The sequence below is a fragment of the Peromyscus californicus genome, unplaced genomic scaffold, assembly GCF_007827085.1.
Source record: "Peromyscus californicus insignis strain IS unplaced genomic scaffold, ASM782708v3 Scaffold_4__1_contigs__length_199733344, whole genome shotgun sequence".
NCBI lineage: Eukaryota > Metazoa > Chordata > Mammalia > Rodentia > Cricetidae > Peromyscus > Peromyscus californicus.
Window position 1 is genome coordinate 165,847,397 of NW_026294562.1, and position 14,356 is coordinate 165,861,752.

Sequence of the window (14,356 nt, forward strand, 5' to 3'; positions counted from 1 at the left end):
GCACCCCTACCTAGAATCTCCGAGGTGCAGGGGACGCGGCTCAGCGCAAAAGCACTTGTACGACAATGCACGAGGCCCCGGATTCAAAATGAAATGTTAAATCATTTTTAAAAAGCCAGTCTTTCAACTCCTGCAGCCGGGCGCATCATGAATCCTCCTCGGCTCCCAGGGATCAGCCTGCCCACGAGCATGCGCAGAGTGGCTTTACTCGTCTCCATCCCCCGCAGGGAACACTGCTGCCAACAGGGATGGGATCCGAGAGGGTGTCCAGGGCCCACAGGCACTGTCTGATGAGGACCCAGTTCCTCTGCCTGGCCCCGCCCCCTGCAGCCCTTTCAGGGCTCTGCCTGCCCGCTCGCAGCTCGCACCCTTCCAACCGCCCGCCTCCCAAGATGGCGACCAACCGCCTCCTTTCCCGCCCGGTGGCGGGTCACATGACCCCCCCCCGCCGGTCCCGCCCCCCCCGCAGAGGCCACGCCCCCCTTCCCCTAGGCCGCGGGGCGTCGGGCCCAGAGGCACGCGCCAGGAGCCCGGGCCGCACCGCACGGGGCACCGCTCGCGACGACGCGCCGGGCCATGCACGCGCGCACACCCCGTGGCAGGCGCACGCGCCCGGGGCCGGGACCGGGCTGCGCGTGCGCGCCGGGCGTCGTCCGGGCGCCTCGCGGCTGACGGGCGGCCGCTGGGAAGGCCCCGCGAGGCGCGAGGCACGAGGCCCGGCGCGCGAGCCCCCGGGGGCGGGTAAAACCCGGTTGCTGCTGCCCTTGCCCCTTTCCCCTTCCTCCCTAGCCCTGCCTGCCCCCGCGCTTTCCTCTCACCTCGACCCCTCTTCACCCTCTCCTTGGCTTCATCTTCCTCCCCAAGCGCAGGCCTCTGTGGCCCCTGCCCAAGGACGCCGCTCACCTCCGCGTCGCGCACGCTCCTTCTGCACCCCCGCAGCCCCTTCCTCCTTGGAGAAGGCTCTTGGGGTGCCCCCAGGCCACTGCACCCACCTTTATTTTCTACCCGGTCCCTGCCAGGCCCCCCAACTGCCCCCTCGCAGCGCCCCAGCTCGCGCCGCGGGCCGTACCCGACCTCTGTGCCTTCTGCACCGCGGCCTTGCATTCGCAGGCCCCTCTGCTGACCGCCCCCTTCCTCCTCAGGTGTCCCGTTTTGGGGGACCCGGATGTATCTCTTTTTGAAGATCTTTGAGCAGGAACAACCAACTCTCCTCTCTTCCTTGATCATGCCTCTCCTTGTGCTTTTTCTAGCAAAAATACTATTTTTTTTTCAGCCAAGATCTCCCCAATTTCCAGCAAAAAATAGGATAATAATAATAATATCGAGACTACAATCCCCCCTTTTGGAATACTTTCCCAATTACAAGAAACCAACTCATTTCTTCCAGTTTTTCATCTAATGTGTTCGCTTCTCCAAACCTCCCTTCTTACTTTCCCGACAAAAAATCCTTTTCATCATCAATTCTGCCACAATTAGATTGTTTTCCCCCTAAAAAACCCTCTAGGTTCCTCTTACCTGGCTGGGGTGGTGGGGAAGAAATAAGGTTTTGTTTTGTTTGTTTTTGTTTTTGTTTTTTAAAAAAGAAAGTAGTTTCCTCCATCTTTATCTCTTCAACTTAGTATTGCTTCATTTGTCTTTCTTCTCAATTTCATGCCTGTTTCCCTGCTTGTTTGGGGATCCAAGTTCTGACTGTCCCTTCCTTTTCACCACCTGTTTTCAGGGCAAAAGATATTGGATGAGTTTTCAAAAAATACCACCTCACCCTTCCAGGAGGAGATAGCGAAGGTCCGATTCCACCTGAACCCCCTTTCCTGTGGGGCCTAAGCCAGGCCCTCCTGTTTCCTGGAGAATCACTCACTTGCTTTTGGGGTGAGTTTCCTTCTTTTGCACCTGTTCAAAGACACGTGCTGTGTCGTGTGGATCACTCTTGCAGCGTTTCTGAGCATCTCTACACCAATATGAAGACCATACACGTTGCTGGCAAAATCAGCAGAAGGATAAGTATAAGCATAAGGGAATCATTGAAAGAGATCTCGGGGCACATGCCGGTTGACCTCTTCTGAGGCAGACTTTTATTAGATTGAAGTATGTTTTCATTGTTGATGTTCATTGAAAAAAAAAAAAAGCTTTTACCTTTTCTGCTGGTTCAGGGGTAGCAACTCAGATCCCTACAGGGACAAGCACGTGAGGGATCATAGTAGGGGGGATTATAACAATCCAAATTGTGTTCTCTCCGTTGAGTGATGACAGCTAGTGCAGATAACCAATCAGAAATGCCAGGCCAGGGGGACTGGAGAGGTGGCTCAGTGGTTAAGAGCATTGACTGATCTTCTAGAGGTCCTGAGTTCAATTCTTACCAACCACATGGTGGTTCACAACCCATCTGTAATAGAATCTGATGCCCCCTTCTGTCATGCAAGCATTCATGCAAATAGAGCACTTATATACATAAATAAAATTTAAAAAAAGAAATACTGGGCCGGATTTGCAAGAAGAGAACTTTTTTTTTTTTTAAGATAAGGCTTATAAACTGTCTTTATGTGAAAGTTAAATTCTAATGCTAAGCCGGGTGGTGGTGGTGCACCCTTTTAATCTCGGGAGGCAGAGCCAGGCAGATCTCTGTGAATTCCAGGCCAGCCTGAGCTACAGAGTGAGTTCCAGGAAAGGCGCAAAGCTACACAGGAACCCTGTCTCGAAACAAAACAAAACAAAACTAATGCTAACAATTAGCTTAATAGTTTACAAATGGCAGGGCAGGGACTGGAGAGGTGGTTTGTTGGTTAAGAATACTGGCTGCTTTTCCAAAGAATCTGGAGTCAATTCCTAGCACTCACATGATGGCTCGTAACCATCGGTTAACCCAGTCCCAGGGTCCAGTGCCCTCTTCTGGCCTTCCTAGGCACTGAACGAATGTGGTAGGAAGACATATATGCAGGCAAAACATACTAATATTTTTAATGGCAGGGCAGGAGGTGTAGCTCAGTAGTGAGAGTATTTGCCTAGCGTGGATGAAGCCCTGATGTGATCCCCAGCACTGTATAAAACCCAGTGTGGTAGTGCACACCTATCCTGCCAATACTTGGGAGATGGAGGCCAAAGGATCAGAAGTTTAAGGCCATTCTCTTCTATGAATTTGAAGCATACAAATGGGATACATATAACCCTGTCTCAAGAAAACAGTTTAAAAAAAAAAGGAAGAAAGAAAAGAAAAAAAGAAAGACAATGTGAGGCCTTAGAAAATATATTTTTGAGTTGGTTGTGGTGGTGGTGGTGGTGGTGGTGGTGGTGGTGGTGGTGGTGGTGGTGGTGGTGGTGGTGGTGCACACCTTTAATCCCAGCACTGGAGACAGAGGCAGGCAGATCTCTGAGCTCAAGGCTAGCCTGATCTACATAGTGAGGTACAGAACAGCCAAGACTATGTAGAGAGTCCCTGTCTCAAAAAATAACAAATAATATACATACATACATACATAAATAGGAAAGAAAATATATTTAACCACTGCCATATTTGAAGTTTTAGGCTTACGAATTTTGTTAGTTTTGCTGGGCATCCAACCCAGAACCTTGAGCATGCTAAGCAAGCACTCTGCCACTGAGCTACACCACCAGACCTAGAGATTTTTTTTTTTCCTGTAGGAAATGCACTCACCAGGGTAAACACACTTAGAGGACTTTTTCTCTTTAGAATATTAGGTGTTAAACTTTTGGGGTTGGGGATTTAGCTCAGTGGTAGAGCGCTTGCCTAGCAAGCGCAAGGCCCTGGGTTCGGTCCTCAGCTCTGGAAAAAAAAAGAAAAACGTTTGGTCTTCAGTAACCTGTTAGTTGGGTAAGGTAGCACATACCAATAATCCCCAACTAAGGCTAAGGGAAGAGAATTGAGAGTTAGGTCAGCCAGAGCTACACAGTGGGATCCTGATTCAGGAAAAACAAAAACCTTTAATTCTTGAGGATCTCAGAGGGTTTTTATGTAAAATATGTAGACTAGTATTTTTCTATTAGAATTTCAATTAAGTCATTGGGTATCTGCATTCACCCTCCTGAGATATTAAATATGTTGAAGATATTATCTCAAACATTTCTGAATTAATCTTTAAATTTACAAATCCATGGTCTTGCAATCGTGTACCATGCACAAAGCACTAAGTTTGATCCCCAGCAATGAAAAATTAAGATAGTGGCTAGACCTGGTGGAGCAGCCCAGCCACTCAGGAGGCTAGTATTAAATACGGTCAAATGTGACTTGCTGAAAGTTTTGTTGTTTGTATGAAGTATGCAGGACAAGAAATACATCAAGGCCAAAAAATCCGAGTGAGTACAGTGGGCCAGGCCTATGATTCCTCTGTCAGTAGAGGCTAGAGATTGTTTGAGTCTGAAATCAGCTTGGGAAACAGTAAGACTCTGTTACAAAAAAATAAGAACAGGCTGGGCATAGTGGTGGCTGCCTTTAATCCCAGCAATCAGAGAGGCAGAGGTAGACAGATCTCTGTGGGTGCAAGGCCAGCCAGAGCTACATAGTAGGACCCTGTTTCAAAACAACACTAAATATCACATTCTATTCCCTTTTTTTGTTTTGTTTTGTTTTGTTTTTCAAGACAGGGTTTCTCTGTGTAGCTTTGTGCCTCTCCTGGAACTCACTGTATCACAGGCTGGCCTCAAACACAGAGATCTGCCTACCTCTGCCTCCTGAGTGGTGGGATTAAAGGTGTGTGCCACCACTGCCTGGCACCACATTCTGTTCTTCATGACAAAATACAATAACAATGAAGCCATTGCTTGTGAATACATATGACATCTTAATTAAAAGCTATATGATAGAAAGTTTGAGTACAAAGGATTCTATTGACATGTTTCTACAGTCATGTATAGCCATCATGCACTCAGCTGAGACACTGTGTCATGTGTCTTCACTGAGAATAAAAACAGCTTTGACCTCTGAACTTCCTGAAAAATTCTTGGGAGACCCTGCATGTACCATATTAAGAAAAATGTAGTTGGGCATGGTGGCACACACCTTTAGTCCCAGTACTTGGGAGGCAGAAGCAGGCAGATCTCTGAGTTCAAGGCCAGCCTGGTCTACAAATGGATTCAGGACAATCAGGGCTATACAGAGAAACCCTGTTTTGGAAAAAAGAAGTTGAAAGGGCTGGTGACATGGAGAGATGACCTATCAGTTAAGAGCAATGGCTGCTCTGGAAGAAGCCTGGGATTCAATTCCCAGCACCCGCATGGCATCTCACGCTTATCTGTAACTCCAGTTCCAGAGCTTCTGACACCCTCACACAGACATACATGCAGGCAAAATGCCAATGAACATAAAATTAATTACATATTTTTTAAAAGAAAGAAAAAAATGCTGCTGCTCTAGATTTTTATTTTGTGTCTTCCCCTTTTTTGAAACAGGGTCCCAGGCTTGAACTCACTGTGTACTCGTGAGGATGACCTTGAACTCCTGGTAGACCTGCCTCCACCTCGACCCCAGTGGCTGGAACTGAGGTGTATGCCACCATACCCTGATTGTTATTCTAGATGTCAGTGCTTCTTTGCTAGGACAGCTTGTGGGAAGGAAGGAACTTCTGTGTCTCCTTTCCTCCTTTAGTTGACTCAATGCCAGAGATTTTCTTTGTGAGTGTCCTTCAGATTCCTCTGTGTCTCATTTTTTTCTTATGGCAGAGCTTTGCTATGCAGTCCATAACGGCCTCAGACTCTCAATTCTCTGCCTTAGTTTCCCATGTGCTAGAAATATAGTCATGTGCCACTACTACACAAGACAAAATCCAGTCTTTAAATAAGTGATCAGAGGAAACAAGTCAGTCCTCTGGTTAAAACCATATGGCTAGAAGAGGAGGTCTTCCTTGATTATTCAAGTTGACAGTGTAGGTACAGAGTGCAAGGCAGGAGTCCAATGTCCTGTGTGGGATAATAGTGTAGTCGAGTGCTTAATGTGAAGGCTTCCAGATCAGACTGCTCAGGGCAGGACTCTAACACTGAATTAGAATGAGTTATTTATCTGGGTTTTCTTTATGTCACCCATGACAAGGTTAATAATGTAGCACATGCCTCAGAGAGGGGTCAAGGGAACTAAAAATGGCATGTGAGTGATCTCAGCAGTACTTGGCATGTGGTAAAACCTCAATAATGTCCATGCGGTTATCATGAGGATGATCATTACAAGGGTCTGCCAGGGAGACAAGTAGAGACTATGGGCAGAGGAGGCCATGAGCCCTGGCTAGAGATAATAGTTATCTCTGGCTCTGTTTTGTTGTTCACTGTCAGGAAATATTAAATCTAATAGTTTACAAGAGATGATAGAAGTCTGTATATGTACAGGAAATCCTCTCTAATTGTGCTGTGATAGAACAAGGGCTGAGCATTTACACAAATGGTTACCACTGAGATCTCTCTCCAGCCCTTGATTTTTGAGACAGAATCTCACTATGTTGCTCAGACTAGCCTTGATCTTCTTATGACCTTTTCATCCAAGTACTGGGATGACAGGCAAGTGCCACTGTGCCTGAAAATAAAAGTCTCTTCATTTAAAAAAAATGTTGCTGATGAATCCAATAAGCAAAAACATTGTGTAGGCCAGAGAAAATGGGTCTATAGTTTATAATAGGCCCTATTTATTCATTTATTAGTATGTGGTTTGAGACTAGGTTTCATATTGCCTCATATTACTATATTTACTGTATAGTAACTGAGGCTGGCCTTGAACTCCTGATCCTTCTACCTAAGTGCTGCGATTGTAAACATCTGCTCTCATGCTCAACTTTATTTTATTATAATTATGTGTTTATTTATTTTGAGATAGGTTCTTACTGTGTCACCCTGGTTAGCCTTAAGCTCACAGTAATCTTTTATGCTCTCTTGAGAGCACTGTCTCATATCAAGCTATGATATGAGCCACCACCATGTTTGGTTTGATTGGCCTTTATTTGTGTGTGTGTGTGTGTTGTATTTCTTAATATAAATGTGTGTGTTATGTTGCATGATATGGCAAGATATGTCTCTTTTCAATTGTTCTCTGCCTTTATTTTTTGAGACAGTATCTCTCACAGAACTGGCTGGCTAATGAAATTTAGGGACCCTGTCAGTCACAGGGTTACAGGCATATGCACTGTGCCCATCATTTTATGTTCATTTCAGGGATCCAGACTCAGGCTGTCATGCATGCACAACAAGCACTTTACCGACAGAGCCCTCTCCTCGGCTTGTGATGGGCCTTTTTAGAAGAAAAAATAATAGCATTGCTTGGATCCCCAGTGTTGAATTAAATTGTTTTCTACACTATTCAACAAGGCATCCATGATGATAAACAAGGCATAAGGTTCTAAAGCTCACAGCCCTTATGCAGCTATAAAGCTAAAATTAATTTGCAAATGAAATGCAAACACGGCAGCCCAGCCAGTTTAATCAGATTGCAAACATTAATTTAACAAGAGGATGGCTATCTCACTGCATCTTTAATGTTCCTGGAAAGAGTTCCCTTGCTGACTGTCTTGCTGGCCCTTTTTGGCTTTAGCCAAGACCCTGTGGTATCTCAATTCTCTAACCCCTTTTTTCATTTTTTAAAAGATTTATCTTGGCAGAGCAATGGTGGTGCATGGCTTTAATCCTAGAACTCAGGAGGCAGAGGCAGGTGGACCTCTGAGTTTGTGGCAGCCTGATCTACAGAGTGAGTTCCAGAATAGCCAGGGCTACACAGAGAAACCCTGTCTCACGTATGTGCACATGTGTGTATTGGTGCCTGTGGAGGCCAGAAGAGGTCATTATATCACTTGGACCTCAGTTAGCTGAATCTACCTGCATCTTCCTCTCTTTAGCCCGCAACAGTCAAAGTAGTGCTTTCTGGCAGAGAACAAAAACAGACTGCCTCCATAGTGCTTCTTTCTAAGGGTTCATTCAGTGATCCACGTATTCCTGGGCTTTTTTTATTATAAATTGTCTTCAGAGTAAAAAAGAAAATTACAAGATTCTTAGAAGCCACAAGGGTTGCCTCATTCATGGCACTTGGGAGGTGGAGGCAGGAAGATTAGGAGTTCCAGGCCAGCCTCCACTACATAGCAAGTTCAAGGTCTCAAATTTCTCTGAAGGCAGGACCTGTGGCTAGTGATAAAGCACTTGTCTAGCATGTACAAGGCCCTCCATTCGATACCCAATACCACCACCAGGACCACTCATTTAAAAAAAAATGTTGCGTATTTGGGCCCCTGGGAATAGATCCACACAGTCATGTTGGATTACCAGTCCTGCCCCCAAGGACTAGCCTCAAATTCCAAGTTTAGAATGTGCTAAAATACCTGTTGGATTTGTTTGTTGACAGAATGAATCAGATGTGCTCTACTGCCTGCAAATGGCCAGTGTGGAGCCTGGGCCTTGGGTTTTACCCTGCCTGAGGTTCAGAGAAAGCTTATTGTTCTGGACTCAGGAATATGTTGAAAAGCAAATGTCATCCTGCCCCATGCCCCAACCCTGGATACCTTATAGGTCTGCTGAGGTTATTGATGTTACTCTTTGGCCTAGAATTCTCTGTGCAGACCAAACCCACCTTGACCTTGCTGTGATTCCTCTGCCTCAGCCTCCTAAGTGCTGGCATTACAGTCATGTGCTACTGTCTGGCTTTGCAGCTTCTAGTTTAATTGGAGCACTGTGGTGGTTGGTTTTTTGTTTTGTTTTTAAGAATGCAGTGGGGCAGTGGTGGAGCATGCTTTTAATCCCAGAACTAGGGAGGCAGAGGCAGGTGGATCTCAGGGTTTTTGAGGCCAACCTGGTTCATCTACAGAATGAGTTCCAAGACAGGCTCCAAAAGCTACAGAGAAACCCTGTCTCAAAAAAACCAAGACCAAAAAAGAAAAAAGAATGCAAGACCTAAAATGTATACCTAGTTTTCTGGTCTGGCTTTCCCACCTGTTCTCTAGTGACTCTGGGTTAACCCTTTAATTCCCTGAACTGTTCCATAGAAGTGATAACAGAATTACTGTGGATTGCTGTGAGCGGTGAGTTAAATGCTCAGAAAGCCCTTGGTTCCAAACCTGACTCAGAGAAAGTGCTAAACAGGAATGATTTTTAAATTATTTCCTTATTTTTTATGGGCTTTGGTGTTTTGCATGTATGTATGTCTATGTAAGGGTGTCAGATCTTGGAATTACAGATGGTTGTGAGCTGCCATGTGGATGCTGGGAATTGTACCTGGGTCCTTTGGAAGAGCAGTCAGTGCTCTTAACCACTGAGCCATCTCTCCAGTCCTCAATAGGAGTGATTTTTTTTTTTTTTGAGGCAGGGTTTCTCTGTGTAGCTTTGCGCCTTTCCTGGATCTCGCTCTGTAGACCAGGCTGGCCTTGAACTCACAAAGATCCTCCTGCCTCTGCCTCCCGAGTGCTGGGATTAAAGGCGTGTGCCGCCACCGCCTGGCGTTTTGTTTTGTTTTTTTACATTTTATAAAGTCTTTATTGACAAGTAATTCACATAGTATACAATTTGCCTGTTTGCACAATTTGATAGACTTTAGTCTAGCATCCTCATAGGCCCATGACACCATCACCACTTTCTATTTTAGAACATCGCTGTCTTCAATGTCATACACACAAATAATGTATGGTGATTACATTCTACCTTATTTTTAAATGAACATAATATTTGCAATTGTAACCATTTTTAAGTTCACAATTCAGTGGCATGAATTACATTCAAGATATTAATTACACACATGATATTCATTAATTGCACTCATGATATTAATTACATTTGTGGTATTCATTGATTATATTTGCAGTATTCATTCAATAATTACATTAATTGTATTGATTTATTACATTCATGATATTATGTCCTGGTACTGTCCGTTTGTGGGGCTTTTCCATCACACAAAACAGAAGTTCTGTACTTAGGAAATCATTGCTCTATATTCCTTTCTTCTCCATCTTGAGATAATGTCTAATCTTTCTGTCTCTATGAATTTGTATATTCTATATATTTCATGTAATACAGTTCTATAGTATTTGTCATTTTTTAGTGTAAAAACATTTTATGTACAACTGCAGGAGAAATAATACACAGATAGCTTGAACATAAAAACTGGTTATAATTCAAGAGTTCAGGGTTATTTGAACCTGGAAAATATTTTCTCTGTAGAAAATACTAAAAATGATAACATTTCCCAATAAGCCCTTTAAAGCCAAATAATAGCTGAATTATACTTATAAATATTGACTATATTCTGGGATACAGAAGAAACCTATCTTCATCTGTTCAGAGAACTATATTTTACTTAAGTTGTGTGAGATTCCTATTCCATCTTCCTCTTCACTGTTTGATTTATATTGGACATTTTTCTATAGGCTAATCTATAATCTAAAAAGATTTTAGCCTCCCCTCCTGAAAGTACAGCCAGCGTATTCTTTCACCAGCTTGATACGGTATAAATTCTTATCCTAATAGTGAAATGTTTCACTAAAGCTTGCCCAGTGATTGAGCTCACTAATGAGCTCATTTTTACTGGTTGATGAAGGGCTTGGGTCCTTTTCTCCACCGCTGGTAGCCCTGCTCTGTAGAAGCTGCTCAGCAATGGTGGAAAGATCCCTTTTGCTTATAGGTGCACTCTCACTCTGCTTTTCAGAAACCCAGAAAGCTCTAAGAATCCGGAGGTATCTCAACTCCCATTTAGTTTCCACAAGGTGCTGTGTACACACCTGAACCACATGGTGCTGTGTACATGTGTGTATGTGTTCAAGTGTGTGTGCATGTAGAGGCCCAAGGTTGACATACGGCATTCTCCTCAATCGCCCTTCACCTTAATTTTTTTTTAATATTTAGTGTGTGTGTGTGTGTGTGTGTGTGTGTGTGTGTGTGTGTGTGTGTATGCATGCATGTGTGCATGTATGGAGGTCACAGGACAGTTTGTAGGAGCTGATTCTCTCCTTTTACCACATGGGTTCCGAAGACTTAACTCAGGTTTTCAGGCTTGGTAGCAAGTATCTTTCCTGCTGTGGGATGGTCTGTATGTCAAATGTGTTGCTGATTGGTCTATGAATAAATCACTGATTGGTCAGTGGCCAGGCAGGAAGTATAGGCGGGACTAACAGAGAGGAGAATTGAGAGAACAGGAAGCTGGGTGGGAGAGACACTGCCAGCCACCATGATGAGAAACAGCATGTGAAGATGCCGGTAAGCCACGAGCCATGTGGCAAGGTATAGATTAATGGAAATGGATTAATTTAAGCTGTAAGAACAGTTAGCAAGAAGCCTGCCACGGCCATACAGTTTGTAACCAATATAAGTCTCTGTGTTTACTTGGTCGGGTCTGAGCTGCTGTGGGACTGGCGGGTGAGAGAGATTTGTCCTGACTGTGGGCCAGGCAGGAAAACTCTAGCTACACTTTCCTGCTGATCCTTTTTTTTTTTTTTTTTTTTTGGTTTTTCAAGACAGGGTTTCTCTGTGTAGCTTTGTGCCTTTCCTGGAACTCACTCTGTAGCCCAGGTTGGCCTCGAACTCACAGAGATCTGCCTGCCTCTGCCTCCGGAGGGCTGGGATCACAGGCACTGCCCGGCCTTTTTTTTTTTTTTAAATCACCTGTATTATCTATTTTGTGGATGTATGTGTGTATGTGTGTGAATGCACATGTGTGCTGTCACTTGTGCATGTGTATGTGCTGTGGAGACCAGAGGTGGACATTAACTATCTTCCTCACTCACTCTGAATTTTATTTGCTGAGGCAGGGCCCTCTCACTTGAGCCATTGAATTGGAGCTAGCTGATTGGACTAGTCTAGTCAGCAGTTGCCCCAGCGGTTCCCCATCTCTACCTCTGAGCACTGGGATTACAAGCAGGCCACTAGCCCAGCTTTTTATGTGGGTTGTGAGGATCTACACTCGGGTTCTTAGGCTTGTACAGTGAGCACTTTATCCACTAAGCCATATCCCTAGCCCTTCTTCACCTTAGTTTTTAAAGCAGGATGTCTTCATGAACTTGGAGCTTACCAGTTTGGTTAGACTGGCAGAGCAGCAAGCCCCAGATCCTCCCAACCCCACACCCAGCACTATGATTACAGGTGTGCACTGCCACACCTGGCCTTTTACGTGGGTGCTAGGGTTGAAGTCAGGGCCTCATGCTTGAACAGTTCTGTTAGTTCTAGTAGTGAGGTAGTGGCAAAGATTTCAGTAAATAACCCAACAATAACCAAACTAAAACAAGTGGTGCTTGGAGCTAATCCTGTTAGAGTATGAAGCAGCCTTCAGTACTGCTACACAGGAGCTCTGCCTTAGCCTTCATTTCCTGCTTACGCAGAGCAAAGCTTGGACAGAGGGGACACTTGGAGCCTTGCCAGGTCTTTTCAGAGCATGTGCTCACCCTACTGTAAGTTTATGGCCTTCTAGAGTCTCAGAATTATGTAGAGCTGCTTCAGGGGTGAGCATGACTAAGTCCGTGTTTACACTAGCACCTATCCTTACGTGGTGTGATTCTGTGGTTCCTGACTAATGTGTGGTGTTTCCACCATTACTGCTACAGCTCTCCACACAGAATAGTTCTACCCCCACCCCAATACTTTCTGCGTGTTTTCCTGTTAGTCCTTTCTCAACCTTGACAGATACCATTGTTTAACATTGTCTTCCAGAATGCCACATAGGTAGAGTCATACAATATGTGACCTTTTTATGCTTGCTCTTATCATCCATGCATTTCAGGTCCTTTCATGCCTTTGTGGCTTGATAGCTTATTATGCACCCCCCCAAATTTGTTTTATTTTACATGTATGGGTAAATTGCTTGCATATATGTCTGGGCATGCCTGGTGCCCATGAAGGTCACAAGAGGTCATCAGATCCCCTGAAACTAGCATTGTAGATGGTTGTGAGCTGTCATATGGGTACTGAGAATCAAACTCAGTTCCTCTGGAACAGCAGTTCTTAACCTGTGGGTTGTGACCCTGTTGGGGGTTGAATATCAAATATTTACATTACAGTTTATAACAGTAGCAAAATTAAAGTTATGAAGTGGCAACAAAATAATTTTATGGTTGGGAGTCACTACAACATGAGGAACTGTATTAAAGGGTCGTAGCATGAGGAAGGTTGAGAACCACTGCTCTAGAAGAACAGCCAGTGTTCTAAACTGCTGAGCCATCTCCAAAAATGCTTTTTGTCCATTTGTTTGTTTGTTTGTTTTTGAGACAGGGTCTCACTATGTCACCCTGGCTGGCTTGGAACTTGCTAGCTAGACCAGGCCTCAAATTCATAGAGATCTGCCTGCCTCTGCCTCCTGAGCGCTGAGATTAAAGGCATGCATCACTATGTGCAGCATTCTGTTCTCAAGATGCAACACAGTGCACTGTCCATTCACCTGCGGAAGACTCTTTGTAGCTTCCAGGTTTGACATCTGTGATTAGAACTGTCATGAACATGTGTATGCATGTTTGTGTGTGGTGATGCTCTTTGAGCTACACAGACTAGTTCCACGAAGAGCAGCTGCTGGGTGGTATGATATGTTTGTGTTCAGCACTGTGAAAAACCTAAGGATGAAAGCTTTCAGTTCTTTTCTTGTAATACACTGTCACCCCAGCTTTCTTTCTGGCTTTAGCAAGTCAGTTCTTTGCCCTAAGCTTCAGAAGCCATCCTCTCACAGCCCATCTCTACCCTGAGGAGTTTCTAAATTGGGCAAAATAAGATGAAGGCCTTTGCTATGGGCTTTCATGGAGCCAGGACAGGTCAGATGGGAGGCTGTGGTTCTTTAAGAACAAATTCTACTCTGTTCCTTCCAGCACCAGGAACCCACACCAGATACACAGTCGCCTCTACAAGAACACTGCTGAGCCAGGGAATGGGATGGGCTAGGGTAAGTTAGAGTATCCCGAGAGCTCTGCTCCATCCAGTGGGTTACCTTTTCCTTCTAGGGACTGCAAACCTTTTTGCCGTTACTGAGAGTTTTGATAAAGTTAATTTTTGTTGGTGTTTCTATGATGGGATAGATGGGAAGTATTTGAACTAGTAATTCAATATTTTTCCTTCTTCCTCCTTTATTTTCTCTGCCTTGCCTCTTCTTACCTTTCCTTCCCTCCCCATTCTCTCCTCTCTCTTCCTATCTTCCCTGTTCTCTTTTCTTCTCCACTCACTTGTGTTTCCTAGGCCAGTCTTGAACTCCTGGATTCCAGGGCTCTTCCCACTCAGCCTCCAGAGTGCTAGGAGTATAGGTGGGCACCACTGCACATTCCCTAACCTTTTTATTTGCTATAGGATCATTCACATACTTTCTTCTTCTTTTTTTTTTTAATTCATTTTTTTTGGAGCTGAGGACCGAACCCAGGACCTTGTGCTTGTCTACCACTGAGCTAAATTCCTAACCCCCATACTTTCTTCTTTCTGAGTGACT

The 14,356-nt window shown here is 44.6% G+C and overlaps 1 protein-coding gene across 6 annotated transcripts in view; it reads left to right on the forward strand.

Annotated features, from left to right (window-relative positions):
* Positions 1-638: 638 nt before the first annotated feature.
* The window catches only part of Znf541 (zinc finger protein 541), a 39,173-nt gene continuing 25,455 nt past the window's right edge, over positions 639-14,356 (forward strand). For 2 of the 6 annotated variants that reach the window (XM_052712864.1, XM_052712866.1), the window contains exon 1: positions 753-1,869. The gene's annotated coding sequence lies outside the window, so the exon portion shown is untranslated. The other 4 variants (XM_052712861.1, XM_052712863.1, XM_052712862.1 and 1 more) reach the window with 3 other exon arrangements.